The 17,821-nt window shown below is 55.5% G+C and overlaps 3 long non-coding RNA genes across 3 annotated transcripts; 2 read left to right on the top strand and 1 right to left on the bottom strand.

Annotated features, from left to right (window-relative positions):
• Positions 1 to 2,298: 2,298 nt before the first annotated feature.
• On the top strand, positions 2,299 to 5,993 carry LOC141579182 (uncharacterized). Its single transcript, XR_012510354.1, has 2 exons — positions 2,299 to 2,981; positions 3,618 to 5,993. It is a non-coding gene; the product is annotated as an uncharacterized LOC141579182 (long non-coding RNA).
• Positions 5,994 to 5,996: 3 nt separating this feature from the next.
• Positions 5,997 to 13,013, bottom strand: LOC141579192 (uncharacterized). Its single transcript, XR_012510364.1, has 2 exons — positions 9,641 to 13,013; positions 5,997 to 8,715 (listed from the first exon to the last, which is right to left on the bottom strand). It is a non-coding gene; the product is annotated as an uncharacterized LOC141579192 (long non-coding RNA).
• Positions 13,014 to 13,782: 769 nt separating this feature from the next.
• Positions 13,783 to 17,821, top strand: LOC141579205 (uncharacterized). The gene is made up of 2 exons (XR_012510377.1): positions 13,783 to 14,809; positions 15,446 to 17,821. It is a non-coding gene; the product is annotated as an uncharacterized LOC141579205 (long non-coding RNA).

Raw genomic sequence — 17,821 nt, 5'->3', positions numbered from 1 at the left:
AATATGATAAACACCATGTCCAACCATGTTCCTGGAAATGACATTACTTCATTCTTTTTTATGGCTCAGTAGTATTTCATTGTGTGCATATATGATGTCTTCCTTATTCACTCATCTGTCAGTGAACATTTAGGTTCCTTCTCTGTCTTGGCTGTCATACATAGTGCTGCTGTGAACATTTGGGTGTATGTCTAGGAAACCTAGAGACAGTCATACTAATGGAAGTCAGTCAGACAGACAAGAATACATACTACATGATATAAATGACACAAGGCATCTAAACAAACTGCAAATTTGAGACCACTTTATAATGAAGTCACTGGGAGAAACTGCTCCTCAGGGGGTTACAAGCAAGCTGAGCTACTCCAGCTGAGTAAAGAGCCTCTTGTTCCTGGTGACCTCACCTCTGGTTCTACCAGGACTGGGCCTGGATAAAACCTGACAGCCAGCCTCAGTCTTGGGGAGAGGTATTTAAAGACAGGAACAAAATGGAACTAGCAAATGAGATTTTCAAGTCTGTCTGGTGATGACAGCCACCATAAGCCCGTGTGTCCCCAGGTCACTGCATGTCCAACCGAAGTTAAGATGGCAGACAGTTTGACCAGAGAAGTGGACAGTTTCCCTGCCCACAGCACCATGGCAATAAGTGTGCACAGTGGAACCAGACTGCTTTGCACCCAGGTTCAGCCCTGCTACCTGCATGGCCTTCAGTTGTGAGCTCTGAAATCCAAGCCAGGGCCTAAGACCACTCATTTAGTTTGCTTTGGAAATTAGAAACCCTGAGACTTCAGGGTGCTCTTGCAAATCCCTCCCATTCAGGAGCAGTGTTCTGCTGGTCACACAAAGGATGAATACTGGCTTAGAAACACACACACACACACACACACACACACACACACACACACAAAGACAAACACAGACAGAAATGCACCACTGTACATTACATAAGGATTATAAGGTAGGATCAGAAGAGGAACAGAAATGGAGGAGGAAGTCAGAGGAAGATAACTTGGGTCGCAGGCAACACCTCCAGGTGACATCACTCTCCAATTTTTTAGGCCTTATTCCACTTGCACCTCAGGACGTCCCTAGAAGTACTTGCTAGAATCATTCCCACTGTGCAGCTGGGGAGACACACGGGCCTGGACACACACCAGGACTTCCCCAGGATGGAGAACAGGTAAGTATGAGGGGTGGAGTCTGGAAGCCAGGGCGTCTCCTCAAAGCTGCATGCAGACCCTCCCCGGCAGCTCTAGAGACGGCGGGGCTGCTATAACTGTGCAAGATGCGGGTTCGCGTGGAGAAGGGCGTGAGCAGGCAAGCGGCCCATAGGGCAGTGTGTGGAGGTGTTGTCTGAGGAGGGGCTTCCAGGAAGTGGACCCCAGGAAGTGACATCACATCCTTCACAGACCCCAACCGAAATGGAACCTGGTTACCAGGCACCCACATTCTAGTGACGGCTCCAGAGCCAGCGCACTTGGCTGGAGACAGTTGAAGACACAGGATGTTCTCCTCTTGTTTCCCGGTCTCCCGGGGCTTCTCCGCCAGGAAACCCTGGACTGCGAGGTTCTTCGGTGGCTGTAGGCGTCTGTGGAACCCTCCACCCAGACGCCTGTGGCCTATTTTGCGCAGGTCACCTAAGGTAACGCAGGGTGGCCTGGAGAAGGCCAGTGTGGGACCGGCCTCCATTGGGGGCCCTCCCTGGGCAGGCCCGCTTTCCCTCATCTCCATGTCGCTGAAGGGGGACTTGAGAGGAGGTGTCCCCTCTGGGCAGGAATGGCTTGTTGAACACTTGGTAACCTGGTGGTCCTGTCATGGCCGCACCCAAGGACAGGGCTGAGAAGGGGGAAAGAGGACTCCTGAGGGGCATCTTCTCTGTGTCAATGGGAATACAAGGCTCCCACTTTGTCAGCTTTTCTGCCCCTGAAGGAGGTCTGTGCAGACAGTGGTGGATGTGTGTCAGCACTGGAGATTTCTTATGGGTCGGACAACCAGACAGGGTTCTGAGGCTGCTGCCTGGCCTCTGGGCACTGTATTTACAGGACTCAACACACGGGACGGGACAGGACCTGGTCCATGGAGAACCCCGCGCCACCTCCCTGCAGGAGGCGCAGGTGCCCCACGACAGCAGCAGAGCCCAGGACGCGCTGAGGGTGAGTGCGAGCGAGGAGACTCCACACCCAGGAAGCCCCGGGCCCCACTGCTGCCCCGCTTCTCCCCTGGGCTGCCTCTTAAGAGAGCTGCTGGCAAAGGGATCTGATGCCCCATCTCCCCCATCTGCCGTCACATCCCAGGCCCTGCCTTAGCCAGACGCAAAGTTAGTGCCCACGTATGAGTCCGAATCTCAGAAAGAGACTTGGACAGAACTTCAGTATATGTACAGTCAAGGGTGTTTCTGCATTTTTCTACACGCTGTCCTGTTTCTTCTGCATCCCCACGTGTCCACATTAAACTGAAGATCCTGAGCCCACCCACCCCAGGCTCAGCCGCTGTGTTCTCATCCCTAGAATGGGATGTGTGACAGCAGTCACGGGGATGAAGTGGTGCATGCAGGGAGGGGCCGGCACTGCGGTGCTGACGCAGGGATCTGAGGCACTGATGCATTTCATCATCGCCCTTCGCCCCTTGTACTGGTGATGCCGAGAACCTTGGATCTGCTCAGGGCTCCCCTGTTCCACCTCAGTCACAAGAGCTTGAGGCTTGAGGATTCGGTCTAATCTCCAGCCCCAAGTGCCTGGGGGTCCCCGGTGCTGCCTCTGATTCACATCTCTCCTCTTTCCACCCCAGGGGGGAGCTGGACCATCAGGGAGCAGGGATGAAGCCTACGGGGCTTGGAGCCTCCAGCGACACAGGCTGGAGAAGCTGGTGGCAAAGCTGGTGCCTGCCGTCCTGGGTGGCCACCCCTCCTATGTGAACACATTTCTGGGCAATTATCGAACTTTTGCCACCGCCCAGCAGGTGCTGGACCATCTGTTCCGGAGGTGAGCACTCTGTCTTCATGGGACATTGGGGACCTGGCCACCTACCAGCAGTGCCATGAGGCATTGTTCCTCTACCTCCCTAAGCCTCAGTTTCCCCCCTGCACACTGGGGTCAAGAGAGGATCAGGCCCTAGGAGGGTAGGATCAGAGGGAGACCTTCACGGAAGGTGCTCTCTGGGGACCTGGCTCACGGCAAGAGCAGCTGGCGGGGCTGTGGTTGTGCGAATTTGTCATTGTCCTCCTGCCCAAGAGCTAGCGTCTGCCTCCTGTGTCACTGGGACTTTGGCCTTGGGTGGAACTGTTTTCCCATTTCAAAGGGGATCTGTGACGCCATTAGCTGTCCCTGTCCTGGGAGAGTGAGAGCAGGGATCCCTGGGAGGGACAAGTGGGGTCCCAGGCCCACTCAGACGTGCGCTGTGGGGCCGGGTGGGCTCACTCACTCATTCCCCCAATGTATAGGAAGGGCCCCCAGGGACAGGGGCTTTTCTAGGAACAACCATCATTTAATGCATCGAGCAGACATCAGCCCTGCCCTCCAGGGCTTCCATTCTCTCGGGTGTCACACTGTCACACTAGACAGCACATCCAGCTCGTGTGCTCGGGACAGTCCATGTGATGCCTTCCTGCTCTCCTCTAGATACGGATGCATCCTCCCTTTTACTGAGGAGGACGGGGGACCCCTGCACCAGCTGAAACAGTGAGTCTTTTGGATTGAAGCGGGAAGGACTCCTTCCCCAAATAGTGTGTGAAGCTCTGGGCTCTCTGGTTGGTCCAAGGTGGGTGGAATCCAGGATCCCACATATCCAGTGAGTCTGGTTTGAGAGCAAAAGTCCTAGGGCTTCCCCTGGCAAAGAGGAGACGAGACCCAGAGAGCTGTGGATGGGACTGTGGTGCTGTGAGGGGCAGCTGGGAGGTCAGAAGACAGAGTCAACCCTGAAGAAAACCCACAACCATCCCCTACACATCCCACCCCTGCCCACACGCCCTATGGGAGACACAGAACGCAAGGGGTGGAGAGCATCCTGCCCACCATCTAGTGGAGCCTCAATGGTGGGGACTCAGCTGGTGCTCAGGGGACCCAGTGAGCCTCAGGGGACAGCTGAGCCCATCCTGATGATGCTGAGTGGCAGGGGCAGAAGGAGACCCAGGCAGGGTCCCTGGAGGATTCTGCAGCCAGCAGGTGCAGGAGCTAAAGTCTGTGGAGTTAGGAGGCCCGTGGGCAGCCTGGATGGCCGACACAGCCTGTCTGTTCCCTCCTGGCTCAGGCACTGATAGAGCAGCTCCCGTGTCCCTTAGAGGGCAGTGCCCAGAACGCACAGCCTGCCTGTCCTCACAGATGTGCCATCCAGTGGGGAGGGGCAGGGAGAGGGACATAGCAGTGTGACAGTTGTCCCTGAAGCGGTGGACAGGTGGTCACGCCATTGAGCCAGGGCTGTCCCTTCAGAAGGCTGGTAGCAGCCCCTCCTCTGTGTCCAAGCCCGCCTCTGCCCACACTGCCAGCTGAGATGGGACATGGAGCAGAGCCGGCCTCTGGATGGGCAGGAGCCAAAGGCAAAAAGGCCCAGGACCCCGCAGGGCTACCCTGGGAGCCCAGCATGGTAGGAAAGGCCAAGCCTCTGACCCTGGTGTCCCCCTGACTACCCCCAGGGCCATGTCCTCCATCCTGGGCACCTGGCTGTTCCAGTACCCAGACGATTTCCACCAGCCTCCAGAATTCCCATGCCTTAAGACCATTGTCGCTTACGTAGAGCTCAGCATGCCTGGCTCCGACCTGGAGCAGCAGGCCCACCTCCTCCTGGCACAGCTGGAGCAACTGGAGCTCCCAGAGGCAGACAGTGATGGTGAGCAGGATGCAGGGTGGGGGATCTGGTGGGTGGGGAGGGGAAGGCACTGGACCCCACAGAGCAGAGTCTGGGAAGACTCCCTGGGGGTGGAGTCAGGGAGTGAGAGTTGACTGAGTAGCAGTGAGGGCTCCCCTGGCTTTGGGAGACACGTGGGAAAGCAGTCCTATTGATGAGAGTTTCCCTTCTTGGAGCTACAGCACCAGCTCCAGAACCCGCTGGGGAAGCCCCTCTGGATGGAGAGCCAGCTCCAGCTCTCCTGCCTGCAACAGCACCAGAGCCAGAGCAGAGGGACGCGCTGTAAGTATCAGTCAGGCTCTGCTGCCTCCCGTCGCCTTCAGGCCCGGGACGCCCACTGTTCTTGAGGTGTCTGTGATTTACAATTCCGGATTACTCTTAGAGGTGATAACATATTCCTTGCGGCCTGTTGTGTTTGTGTTTTATTGTTAATAGAAACATCAAAGTGCCCTACATGTCTTTGTTTGGATACACTCACTTCTCTGTACCAGGCACACCGGGTGGGGATGTGGACAAGTGAACCCAGCATGTTCCCAATCTCTCCCTGCAGGTCCTGTGAGGCAGCGGCCTCCTCTCCCTTGTCTGCTGTGGACCCAGGGCCCAGCTCAGGGCCTCCATCAACACTCCCTGAGACCCCGCCCTTGGTAAGTGGCCGGTCATGTCATGATCAAGACAAGGACATAGAAGGCAACCCCGAATTTTGATCTTAGAGGATTTGTTTTTTTCCAGCAGTGAGACTGATGTTGTGTTTGTGTGAATGTTGCCTGTTTGTCCGACATCCATGGAGCCAGCAGCTCACGTGCCATTCCCATATGGCCACCAGAGGGAGGGGTGTCACTGCTTCTGAGAAACACTGTTCCATTCCAACGTGGTCCTTCCCAATTTAGCCCTCCTCAGAACATGTTTTAGAAAGTGAGGATTTCTTTAAGCTATAGAGCTTTGGTTTTTTCCTTCAATCTCATTTCAGGTCTAATCTCAATACACTGTAATTCACAAAAAGAAGTTGGCCACTGAGTGGAAGTTGTCCCTTGGGATACACAGACATGTGTTAGTCTGTGTCCAGCACCCATCTGTGTCCACCTCTGTCCCTTCCTCTCTCCCTCCAACCGTCTGCGTTTGTAAATATCTATTTAAATAAAAGACTTTGACAATCAGTGCAATGTAGTAGAGATATTTTAATTCATGTTGCCTTGTGTGTGTGTGATGTAGATTTGGGTAGAAAGAGGTCTGCTCACAGGACAGTGGGGTTGTCCCTGAATCCCTAGGAGACAATTGAAGCAGGGCAGTAGGTCTCGGTGAGAGTCACTCACCGGGGAAGTTCTCCTGCTCAGCACAGCCAAGGTGGGTCCGCATCGACTTCTATCCCCAGAGCACTGAGTCTGCTTTCGCCTGGGGCGCTTTGCTACAATCCTGTGTATCCTAAAGTGTCAGAAGAAAGAACAGTGATGATAAGAACTGTGGGAGAGGGACAGGTTTTGATTTCAATTACCTGCTCCTCTACCTACAACGGCTTTCCCTGGATTGTAGTATAACGAACGCTCAGCCACCTGGGAGCAGAGTCTATGCCTGGTTTTGAGCATATTACAGATCTCCAGCCCAGCACTTGGCCAAGAAGATGTACACGTATTGCTGAGTGAATACAGTTGGGAGGGAAGATAGGACAGGTTCGGGAATATATTTGAAATGGGGCCACTCCTGGAGCTTTCCTGACAGGAGGTCATCATACATAGGCACCTTCCTCACCTGCCAGGCCGTTTACTCCTGAAGGCCTTCCCACAGAGCCCCTCAGCCAGGACCCACATGATCCCAGGGCTCTCCCACATCACATCTCACCATCTGCTCTCACTTCCGTTCTCATGTTGGCCCCCTTGACTCTCCTGCTGTGTGGCTCTCCACTCTAGGACTCAGGGGACACCTCTGACTCCCTCAGGGATCCAAAGTCAGAATATTAGATCCTACAGACCTGTAGTTTCACTATGGGACTGAATTTAGGAATCAGTCACCACGTGGAGAAATACCGCTCTGCATGACTGTCATAATGGGGGGGTTTCCTTGAACAATCTATGTTAAATTCGATGGCATAAAGGAAGCATGTTTTTCTTGCAATGAGCATCCCTACTAAATGGAGCCATTTCTCTGATGAGGCTCTAAAAGACCTGACGCACAGCATGAGGAACAGTTTGAAGTGATATTGTGCTATAACGCAGTATATAATGCTGTGATACTTCTAAAAATTGTTATTATCCAGTTGGGCTAGAGTTATTGAAAAAAAAACATTGTGTGTATATGACCCTTTAAATTTCTCATGTTTCCATGAAATTCAGAAGATGGTGGTGAATTCATCCATTTCCTTCTCGGCATTCATTGGGATGATCCTGTTTTTTCTCCTCACACTGTTAATGGAATGGAGTACATACTCATGCATTTTTCTAGGGTGAAGCCACCCTGCATTCCAGGAATCTTTCCCACTTGTTCATGGTGCACAATTCTTCTTACACAGATGGATATGAGTGACTAGTATATAGGTATTTTTCTGCCCTTTCTACCTCAGCTCAGGCTTCCTGAGCCCTGGTAGGGTGGCCGGTGATGGCCAGGACACAACACCGAACCACAGAGGTTTTTGCCTTCTCATTACTCATGATAATCGTTCTTACTAACCCCCGATGCTTGATTTACACAGTCATGACTGTCAGACAGACCTGCACTCACCCATTTCCCCACCTCGTGTCTCACTCTCCACTCGTTCCTTCTGGGATTCGTTCATTTCTTCCTTCAATCCAACCGTCCTCACTCTCAGTGACAGCCTGACAGCGGCAAACTCTCTGAGTCTCTTGGATCTGAACACAATGTTATTTTGCTTTTACTCCTGAGTCATGGCTTAGAAGGAAAAACATATGGACATTCCTGTGATGGGTCCCTTCGCATCTGAGATGTCTTTCTGAAGTCTTGAAGTCAGTGGCAGCCTGGCCTCGCACAAAGTGGGCTCACTTGGACCACTGGGCCCTGGCTGGGCTGAGAAGCATCCGTGCAGATGGGGCACTGCCCTTGGAGGAGCATCAGCAGGGCCCTCGCGGGTCAGGAGGCAGGGGAGGGGAAAAAGTGGGCAAGAGCCTCTCCTGTGGTTTCCCTGGCAAGCAACAGGGAGGCAGGACTAGCAGGTGGGAGGAATCAGCATCTCTGGGTGGAGGGGCTGCCCCTACTTGTCTGTCCCCGCCCTGGGTGTGCTCACTGGCATCTTCCACTGTCTCTAGGAACTGACTAGCCCTGGGAGGGGCAGCCCCTCCAGGGTCAGTGGGACCCAGATGTCAAAGTGTCAGAAAACAGACAATAAAAAACGGCTAGCATACATGTCCAAACCACAGGCCTCTGTTTCCGCATGCGTGGAGGGCGGGATTGGTCCCAGTGGCCCTCCAAGGTCCAGCCCTGCACTCTCAGAGTCCAGCCAGCCGCCAGGACCTCCCCGAATTCAGGTCCTAACCGTCTAGGGTCAGCAAAGCAGCCATGCCTCTACCCAGCCCTGCAGATCAGGCATTTCAAGGCCTGTGGGTCGCCTGGGGCTTCTGTGGCACAGGAGAACAGGCAGTGGTGGGGCTGCTGGCTCAGCCTCCAGGTTGGACTTCACAAATGGAACAGGGGGCTCTGGGCTGGAATAATCCAGGCTTGTTCGCCAAGGGGAAGGACGGGGGTAACCGAGTCAGAGCACAGACTGCCAGTGCCTCGAGAACCATGCTGAGGCCCGGGGGCGAGGGGGTCGGCAACTGGGAGCGCGCATCCTGCTGGGATCCTGTGAGATGGTGGCTGGGTGATTAATGCTGAAGCTCACACTGCCCAGAAGGCTTCTGGAAATAAACACGCTCTCATAAACACAGGAACATCCTGAGAAGACAGTCAGACAAGGCTGGGAGACAAATGCGGGGCACGCGGCCCACCGCCCATCAGAAAGCACCCCTCACACCCACTCCCCTTGTCACCACGGCTGCCTGGCCTGTCAGTGGTGATAGTGAGTGGCCTGCTTTCCTGACCGCTTGGCCAGTGGCCAAAAGTCAGGGCTGAAGTTGGCACTTGTTCACCAGTGCTGTCCAGGGGACAGCAGGTGCCACAGAAGGATCTGTGGGGCCTCCTTGTGTCTGGCCAGAGGGACAAGATCTGCAGATGGGTGTGGGGGTGCTGATCCTGCACCCGGGAAGTACACTGGCTAACTGGCCATCCTTTCCTGGAATCCCTGAGAACCAGCAAGACGGGGACCTTGACATTTGGGGCAGGACTGAGCCACCCCATGTCTGTTCTGAGTCTTGTCTTTCTGCCTGTCCTCCTGACAAGGTGGCGCTCTGAGTATTTTCATCTGGAGACAGGAAGACAGAGGCCCACAGGGGCAAAGTGACCTGCCCAAGGCCACACAGCCACAGCCAGGAGGGGCGCAGACTCCAAGTCCAGCCCCTTCCCACTGGGACATGGCCTGTAGCTGCAGAAGGCCCCAGCTGCAGCCCACAGAGGGTTCTCGGGAGTCCTTCTGACTCCAGAACCAGGGAGAGCAGGAGAGCCCCAGGCCCCACATCTGCAAACGATAGCTACTGATAAAAAAAAAAAAAAAAAAAAAAAAAAAAAAAAAAAATTGGCACGTCCAGAGCAGCCCAGGGCCAGAGTATAGTTCTTGAAGGCAGAAGGTGAGTCAGCTGGTCTCCTTCTTGCCAGGGTGGGTGGGATCCTGGTCCTCAGCCCCTGCCACAGCACTGGTGGATTTGGGGGACCCCGCAGCCTCTAAAACAAGCTCCTGGACCCCCTTGCCAGCCACTTGGCATACCTTCTCCCTTCTGACTGCCAGGATTTCTTCAATATTCCTCTTCCCATCCAGGTCCGAGAACCAACCCAGGTTGTCCGGGGTGGTGTGGTGGGTCTGGCAGCCAGGACAGGTCACAATGACCACACCCTGGTGATAGGCAAGCTTGGAGATATGCTTGGAGTACCCAGTCCCACAGACATCGCAGGTGAAGACTAGCTGGTAGTGCGCGGGCACAGGTCCCTTGTCGGAGCTGGAGGGCCGCCAGCCCCAGCCCCAGCCCCAGGCCCGCCTTCTCCCTGCGGCCTCCAGGCAGGCACCGAGCCCCCAGCAGCCACCTCAGGCCAAGCCTCCGGGAGTCGCGCGCCTCTCAACAGTCTCGGCAGGCGGCTCAGCGCTGTCCACAGCAGCCCGCCCGCAGGCCCCAGCCGCCACGATCTGCGCAGCGGAGACCGAACCCCGCCCCGGCTCTCCCCGCGCCACGGCTCTCCCGCACGGCAGAGGCCGCCTCCGGACCAGACTGTCCAGCCACAGCCGAGATCGCCCCCCGCCCCATGCCCCGGCTTTCCCGGCGCGGCCGAGAACGACCCCCGCACCAGATCTCCCCGAGCGGCCAAGGGCGCCCCCCTCCCAGGCTGTCTCGCCACAGCCGAGATCGCCCCGCCCCACAAGCCCCGGCTTTCCGGCGAGGCCGAGAACGACCCCCGCCCAGGCTCTCCCCGCCTCGGTCCTCCCCGCCCCAGATCTCCCCGCCCGGCTGAGGCTGCCCACTGCCCAGGCTCTCCCCGCGCAGCAGACGCCGCCCCCCGCCCCAGCTCACCCCGCACAGCCGAGACCGCCCCAACCGGGCTCTCCGCTCCTGGCCCAGCCCTTCCCCTGCCCCTGCTCCGCAGATTTCTCCCCTCCTGTTCTGGCCCTCCCCGCACAGCCCATACCGCCCCTGCCCCCTGCCCCAAGCTCTGTGCGGGAAGCCCGGGCCACGCCTTCGACATCTTGGAAGCAGGCTTCCCTAGGCTGTTGCTTTAAAGATGATTTTGAAGGGAAAAAAAGGAACAGAAAAGAACATAAATACAAAACAGAAACAGACTCATACAAATAGAAAACAAACTTGTGGTTGCCAAGCGGGAGGGGCGTGGGACGGGACAGACCGGGAGTTCGAAATGTGCACACACTGACAGGCAGATGCAGAATAGATGAACAAGATTATACTGTATAGCACAGGGAAATACATACAAGATCTTGTGGTAGCTCACAGCCAAAGACATTGTTCCAATGAACATGGGTATGTTCATGTATCCCTGAAAAATTGTGCTCTACATGGGAAATTGACAAAATTATAAAGAAAGATTCATTAATTGCCCAAATACCTGTCTATATAAATCAACCTTTTTAAATAAAATACCAAAAAGTGCAGGGGGGAGAAAAAGCTGCGGGTTATTTCCATAGCATCCTGGTGTGTTTGACGACGTGGAGTGACCCTATTCGTTCCTTCAGCGAGCATTCGTTGAACGCCTCCTATGTGCCTGATACTGTGCCTGGTGCCCAGGAAATACTCCCTGTCCTGAAAAAGCGTACAGTCGGACATGGAAATGAGCAGCTACAGCAGCGTATGAGCGGTTCTGTCATACTCACCCGGGCCCCGCTAGTTCAGACATGATCACAATTTGGGGAAGGACTGAGATAAGGACTGTATTCGTGGTAGTGTAGAAAGCATGTCGTCTAAGCAAACTGAAAGACAGAGCAATAAGCATTCCTCCACCTAAAAGTACAAATGGCTTCAAGGGCCCTAAGAGCATCCATTGACATGCTACAGCAGTGAAGGCAGAATCCGCTTTAAGGAGCAGAGAACAGAGAAAGCACTCACCTTACAAGGGCAAACCTCTGACTGCCCTGTTGCCATCCCAGTTGAGGGAGTGGGACCTATAGGAAGGAAAAGTGACCTGAAAGTAAAAAGGTAAGTGGTAATACGATAAGGCTGAGAAAGGGCCAAATGAGCAGCCGTGGCAATGACACAGTGGCTTCAGCGATTCAGTGGCGTGTGAGCTGCCTGAACGTGTAACCCCCAATATCTCAGTGGCTTAATACAATCCCGGGCTTTTCTTCCCTTGCGTAACGTCCAAGATGGGTTTATCTTCCTTGGTGGGTAGCTCTTCTCCTAGCCAGAGTTCGGGGATCCAGGTTCTTTTTATCCGCTGAATCGATCATCTTCGACATATGGCTTCTCAGGTCTCAAGGACGTGAAGGAGGACGTGAAGGGGAACGTGTGGGAGATCTTTATGGGCTGTGCTGAAGTTCACATGCCACCGTTAGACCTCAACAGCTGAGCGCGCCCGACTGCCAGGGAGGCCGGGAAATGGAGTCCAGCCGCATCTGTGCCCACGAACAGGAGGCAGTGACCCTGGTAAGCAGCTAGGCCAGAGCGCCACACGGAGCTAGAGGTAGAGGCCAGCTCCCTGTGGGTGGGCACCCTCTCTCGGCCTCACCTTGCTATCTCTGATGCCGAGTTGAGGATCTCGGGCCCCCAGGTCATGAGGTCCCTACTGTCATTTGCTCCGTGCCATGCTGCCCGTGGCCTTGCTCTCTCTCACGTCCCCAGTGTATTCCATCAGAGCAGTTATTACTTCCTGATTACATCCTTCCTTGTCATTCAGTTTACCCGCTGGCCTTCCTCCTACGTGGACGGAAGCTCCATGAAGGCAAGGAAGCAGCCAACGAGATGGTCACGTCACTCTAGTGATGTCAGCCTCCATCTGCCCATCTGTCCCTGGGTCTCTGCATATCCAGCTGGAGAAGTTCAGCGTGCCAGACTGTGTAATCAGAGAAGTGGACAGTTTTCCTGCTCCCAGGACTGTGCTACTGAGTGTGCACAGTGGACACAGGCTGTCTATAATCCCAGTTCCAGCCCTGCTACCTGCATGGCCTTGACTCACGAGCTCTAAACTTCCAGCAAGGGCCTCAGAATTTCTCATTCCATTTGCTTTAGAGAACTGAAACCCTCAGACCTCAGGATGCTATTGCCCATTTCTCCTGTGCGGGGACAGTTTCCTACTGGCGACACAGAGTGTGAGCACTGGTTTAGGCACACAAACACACACACACACACACACACATACCAACAAAGACACACACATAGACACCCGTGTACAATGACATTGAATAAGAATTATCGCGTCACATCCTAAGAGGAACAGCCATGGAGGAGGAAGTCAGAGGAAGATAACTTGGGTCGCAGGCAACACCTCCAGGTGACATCACTCTCCAATTTTTTAGGCCTTATTCCACTTGCACCTCAGGACGTCCCTAGAAGTACTTGCTAGAATCATTCCCACTGTGCAGCTGGGGAGACACACGGGCCTGGACACACACCAGGACTTCCCCAGGATGGAGAACAGGTAAGTATGAGGGGTGGAGTCTGGAAGCCAGGGCGTCTCCTCAAAGCTGCATGCAGACCCTCCCCGGCAGCTCTAGAGACGGCGGGGCTGCTATAACTGTGCAAGATGCGGGTTCGCGTGGAGAAGGGCGTGAGCAGGCAAGCGGCCCATAGGGCAGTGTGTGGAGGTGTTGTCTGAGGAGGGGCTTCCAGGAAGTGGACCCCAGGAAGTGACATCACATCCTTCACAGACCCCAACCGAAATGGAACCTGGTTACCAGGCACCCACATTCTAGTGACGGCTCCAGAGCCAGCGCACTTGGCTGGAGACAGTTGAAGACACAGGATGTTCTCCTCTTGTTTCCCGGTCTCCCGGGGCTTCTCCGCCAGGAAACCCTGGACTGCGAGGTTCTTCGGTGGCTGTAGGCGTCTGTGGAACCCTCCACCCAGACGCCTGTGGCCTATTTTGCGCAGGTCACCTAAGGTAACGCAGGGTGGCCTGGAGAAGGCCAGTGTGGGACCGGCCTCCATTGGGGGCCCTCCCTGGGCAGGCCCGCTTTCCCTCATCTCCATGTCGCTGAAGGGGGACTTGAGAGGAGGTGTCCCCTCTGGGCAGGAATGGCTTGTTGAACACTTGGTAACCTGGTGGTCCTGTCATGGCCGCACCCAAGGACAGGGCTGAGAAGGGGGAAAGAGGACTCCTGAGGGGCATCTTCTCTGTGTCAATGGGAATACAAGGCTCCCACTTTGTCAGCTTTTCTGCCCCTGAAGGAGGTCTGTGCAGACAGTGGTGGATGTGTGTCAGCACTGGAGATTTCTTATGGGTCGGACAACCAGACAGGGTTCTGAGGCTGCTGCCTGGCCTGTGGGCACTGTATTTACAGGACTCAACACACGGGACGGGACAGGACCTGGTCCATGGAGAACCCCGCGCCACCTCCCTGCAGGAGGCGCAGGTGCCCCACGACAGCAGCAGAGCCCAGGACGCGCTGAGGGTGAGTGCGAGCGAGGAGACTCCACACCCAGGAAGCCCCGGGCCCCACTGCTGCCCCGCTTCTCCCCTGGGCTGCCTCTTAAGAGAGCTGCTGGCAAAGGGATCTGATGCCCCATCTCCCCCATCTGCCGTCACATCCCAGGCCCTGCCTTAGCCAGATGCAAAGTTAGTGCCCACGTATGAGTCCGAATCTCAGAAAGAGACTTGGACAGAACTTCAGTATATGTACAGTCAAGGGTGTTTCTGCATTTTTCTACACGCTGTCCTGTTTCTTCTGCATCCCCACGTGTCCACATTAAACTGAAGATCCTGAGCCCACCCACCCCAGGCTCAGCCGCTGTGTTCTCATCCCTAGAATGGGATGTGTGACAGCAGTCACGGGGATGAAGTGGTGCATGCAGGGAGGGGCCGGCACTGCGGTGCTGACGCAGGGATCTGAGGCACTGATGCATTTCATCATCGCCCTTCGCCCCTTGTACTGGTGATGCCGAGAACCTTGGATCTGCTCAGGGCTCCCCTGTTCCACCTCAGTCACAAGAGCTTGAGGCTTGAGGATTCGGTCTAATCTCCAGCCCCAAGTGCCTGGGGGTCCCCGGTGCTGCCTCTGATTCACATCTCTCCTCTTTCCACCCCAGGGGGGAGCTGGACCATCAGGGAGCAGGGATGAAGCCTACGGGGCTTGGAGCCTCCAGCGACACAGGCTGGAGAAGCTGGTGGCAAAGCTGGTGCCTGCCGTCCTGGGTGGCCACCCCTCCTATGTGAACACATTTCTGGGCAATTATCGAACTTTTGCCACCGCCCAGCAGGTGCTGGACCATCTGTTCCGGAGGTGAGCACTCTGTCTTCATGGGACATTGGGGACCTGGCCACCTACCAGCAGTGCCATGAGGCATTGTTCCTCTACCTCCCTAAGCCTCAGTTTCCCCCCTGCACACTGGGGTCAAGAGAGGATCAGGCCCTAGGAGGGTAGGATCAGAGGGAGACCTTCACGGAAGGTGCTCTCTGGGGACCTGGCTCACGGCAAGAGCAGCTGGCGGGGCTGTGGTTGTGCGAATTTGTCATTGTCCTCCTGCCCAAGAGCTAGCGTCTGCCTCCTGTGTCACTGGGACTTTGGCCTTGGGTGGAACTGTTTTCCCATTTCAAAGGGGATCTGTGACGCCATTAGCTGTCCCTGTCCTGGGAGAGTGAGAGCAGGGATCCCTGGGAGGGACAAGTGGGGTCCCAGGCCCACTCAGACGTGCGCTGTGGGGCCGGGTGGGCTCACTCACTCATTCCCCCAATGTATAGGAAGGGCCCCCAGGGACAGGGGCTTTTCTAGGAACAACCATCATTTAATGCATCGAGCAGACATCAGCCCTGCCCTCCAGGGCTTCCATTCTCTCGGGTGTCACACTGTCACACTAGACAGCACATCCAGCTCGTGTGCTCGGGACAGTCCATGTGATGCCTTCCTGCTCTCCTCTAGATACGGATGCATCCTCCCTTTTACTGAGGAGGACGGGGGACCCCTGCACCAGCTGAAACAGTGAGTCTTTTGGATTGAAGCGGGAAGGACTCCTTCCCCAAATAGTGTGTGAAGCTCTGGGCTCTCTGGTTGGTCCAAGGTGGGTGGAATCCAGGATCCCACATATCCAGTGAGTCTGGTTTGAGAGCAAAAGTCCTAGGGCTTCCCCTGGCAAAGAGGAGACGAGACCCAGAGAGCTGTGGATGGGACTGTGGTGCTGTGAGGGGCAGCTGGGAGGTCAGAAGACAGAGTCAACCCTGAAGAAAACCCACAACCATCCCCTACACATCCCACCCCTGCCCACACGCCCTATGGGAGACACAGAACGCAAGGGGTGGAGAGCATCCTGCCCACCATCTAGTGGAGCCTCAATGGTGGGGACTCAGCTGGTGCTCAGGGGACCCAGTGAGCCTCAGGGGACAGCTGAGCCCATCCTGATGATGCTGAGTGGCAGGGGCAGAAGGAGACCCAGGCAGGGTCCCTGGAGGATTCTGCAGCCAGCAGGTGCAGGAGCTAAAGTCTGTGGAGTTAGGAGGCCCGTGGGCAGCCTGGATGGCCGACACAGCCTGTCTGTTCCCTCCTGGCTCAGGCACTGATAGAGCAGCTCCCGTGTCCCTTAGAGGGCAGTGCCCAGAACGCACAGCCTGCCTGTCCTCACAGATGTGCCATCCAGTGGGGAGGGGCAGGGAGAGGGACATAGCAGTGTGACAGTTGTCCCTGAAGCGGTGGACAGGTGGTCACGCCATTGAGCCAGGGCTGTCCCTTCAGAAGGCTGGTAGCAGCCCCTCCTCTGTGTCCAAGCCCGCCTCTGCCCACACTGCCAGCTGAGATGGGACATGGAGCAGAGCCGGCCTCTGGATGGGCAGGAGCCAAAGGCAAAAAGGCCCAGGACCCCGCAGGGCTACCCTGGGAGCCCAGCATGGTAGGAAAGGCCAAGCCTCTGACCCTGGTGTCCCCCTGACTACCCCCAGGGCCATGTCCTCCATCCTGGGCACCTGGCTGTTCCAGTACCCAGACGATTTCCACCAGCCTCCAGAATTCCCATGCCTTAAGACCATTGTCGCTTACGTAGAGCTCAGCATGCCTGGCTCCGACCTGGAGCAGCAGGCCCACCTCCTCCTGGCACAGCTGGAGCAACTGGAGCTCCCAGAGGCAGACAGTGATGGTGAGCAGGATGCAGGGTGGGGGATCTGGTGGGTGGGGAGGGGAAGGCACTGGACCCCACAGAGCAGAGTCTGGGAAGACTCCCTGGGGGTGGAGTCAGGGAGTGAGAGTTGACTGAGTAGCAGTGAGGGCTCCCCTGGCTTTGGGAGACACGTGGGAAAGCAGTCCTATTGATGAGAGTTTCCCTTCTTGGAGCTACAGCACCAGCTCCAGAACCCGCTGGGGAAGCCCCTCTGGATGGAGAGCCAGCTCCAGCTCTCCTGCCTGCAACAGCACCAGAGCCAGAGCAGAGGGACGCGCTGTAAGTATCAGTCAGGCTCTGCTGCCTCCCGTCGCCTTCAGGCCCGGGACGCCCACTGTTCTTGAGGTGTCTGTGATTTACAATTCCGGATTACTCTTAGAGGTGATAACATATTCCTTGCGGCCTGTTGTGTTTGTGTTTTATTGTTAATAGAAACATCAAAGTGCCCTACATGTCTTTGTTTGGATACACTCACTTCTCTGTACCAGGCACACCGGGTGGGGATGTGGACAAGTGAACCCAGCATGTTCCCAATCTCTCCCTGCAGGTCCTGTGAGGCAGCGGCCTCCTCTCCCTTGTCTGCTGTGGACCCAGGGCCCAGCTCAGGGCCTCCATCAACACTCCCTGAGACCCCACCCTTGGTAAGTGGCCGGTCATGTCATGATCAAGACAAGGACATAGAAGGCAACCCCGAATTTTGATCTTAGAGGATTTGTTTTTTTCCAGCAGTGAGACTGATGTTGTGTTTGTGTGAATGTTGCCTGTTTGTCCGACATCCATGGAGCCAGCAGCTCACGTGCCATTCCCATATGGCCACCAGAGGGAGGGGTGTCACTGCTTCTGAGAAACACTGTTCCATTCCAACGTGGTCCTTCCCAATTTAGCCCTCCTCAGAACATGTTTTAGAAAGTGAGGATTTCTTTAAGCTATAGAGCTTTGGTTTTTTCCTTCAATCTCATTTCAGGTCTAATCTCAATACACTGTAATTCACAAAAAGAAGTTGGCCACTGAGTGGAAGTTGTCCCTTGGGATACACAGACATGTGTTAGTCTGTGTCCAGCACCCATCTGTGTCCACCTCTGTCCCTTCCTCTCTCCCTCCAACCGTCTGCGTTTGTAAATATCTATTTAAATAAAAGACTTTGACAATCA

This window comes from Camelus bactrianus, chromosome 11 (genome assembly GCF_048773025.1).
Source record: "Camelus bactrianus isolate YW-2024 breed Bactrian camel chromosome 11, ASM4877302v1, whole genome shotgun sequence".
Classification (NCBI taxonomy): Eukaryota; Metazoa; Chordata; class Mammalia; order Artiodactyla; family Camelidae; genus Camelus; species Camelus bactrianus.
The sequence above is the reverse complement of the archived record's forward strand: the minus strand, read 5'-3'. Positions and strand labels throughout refer to the sequence as shown.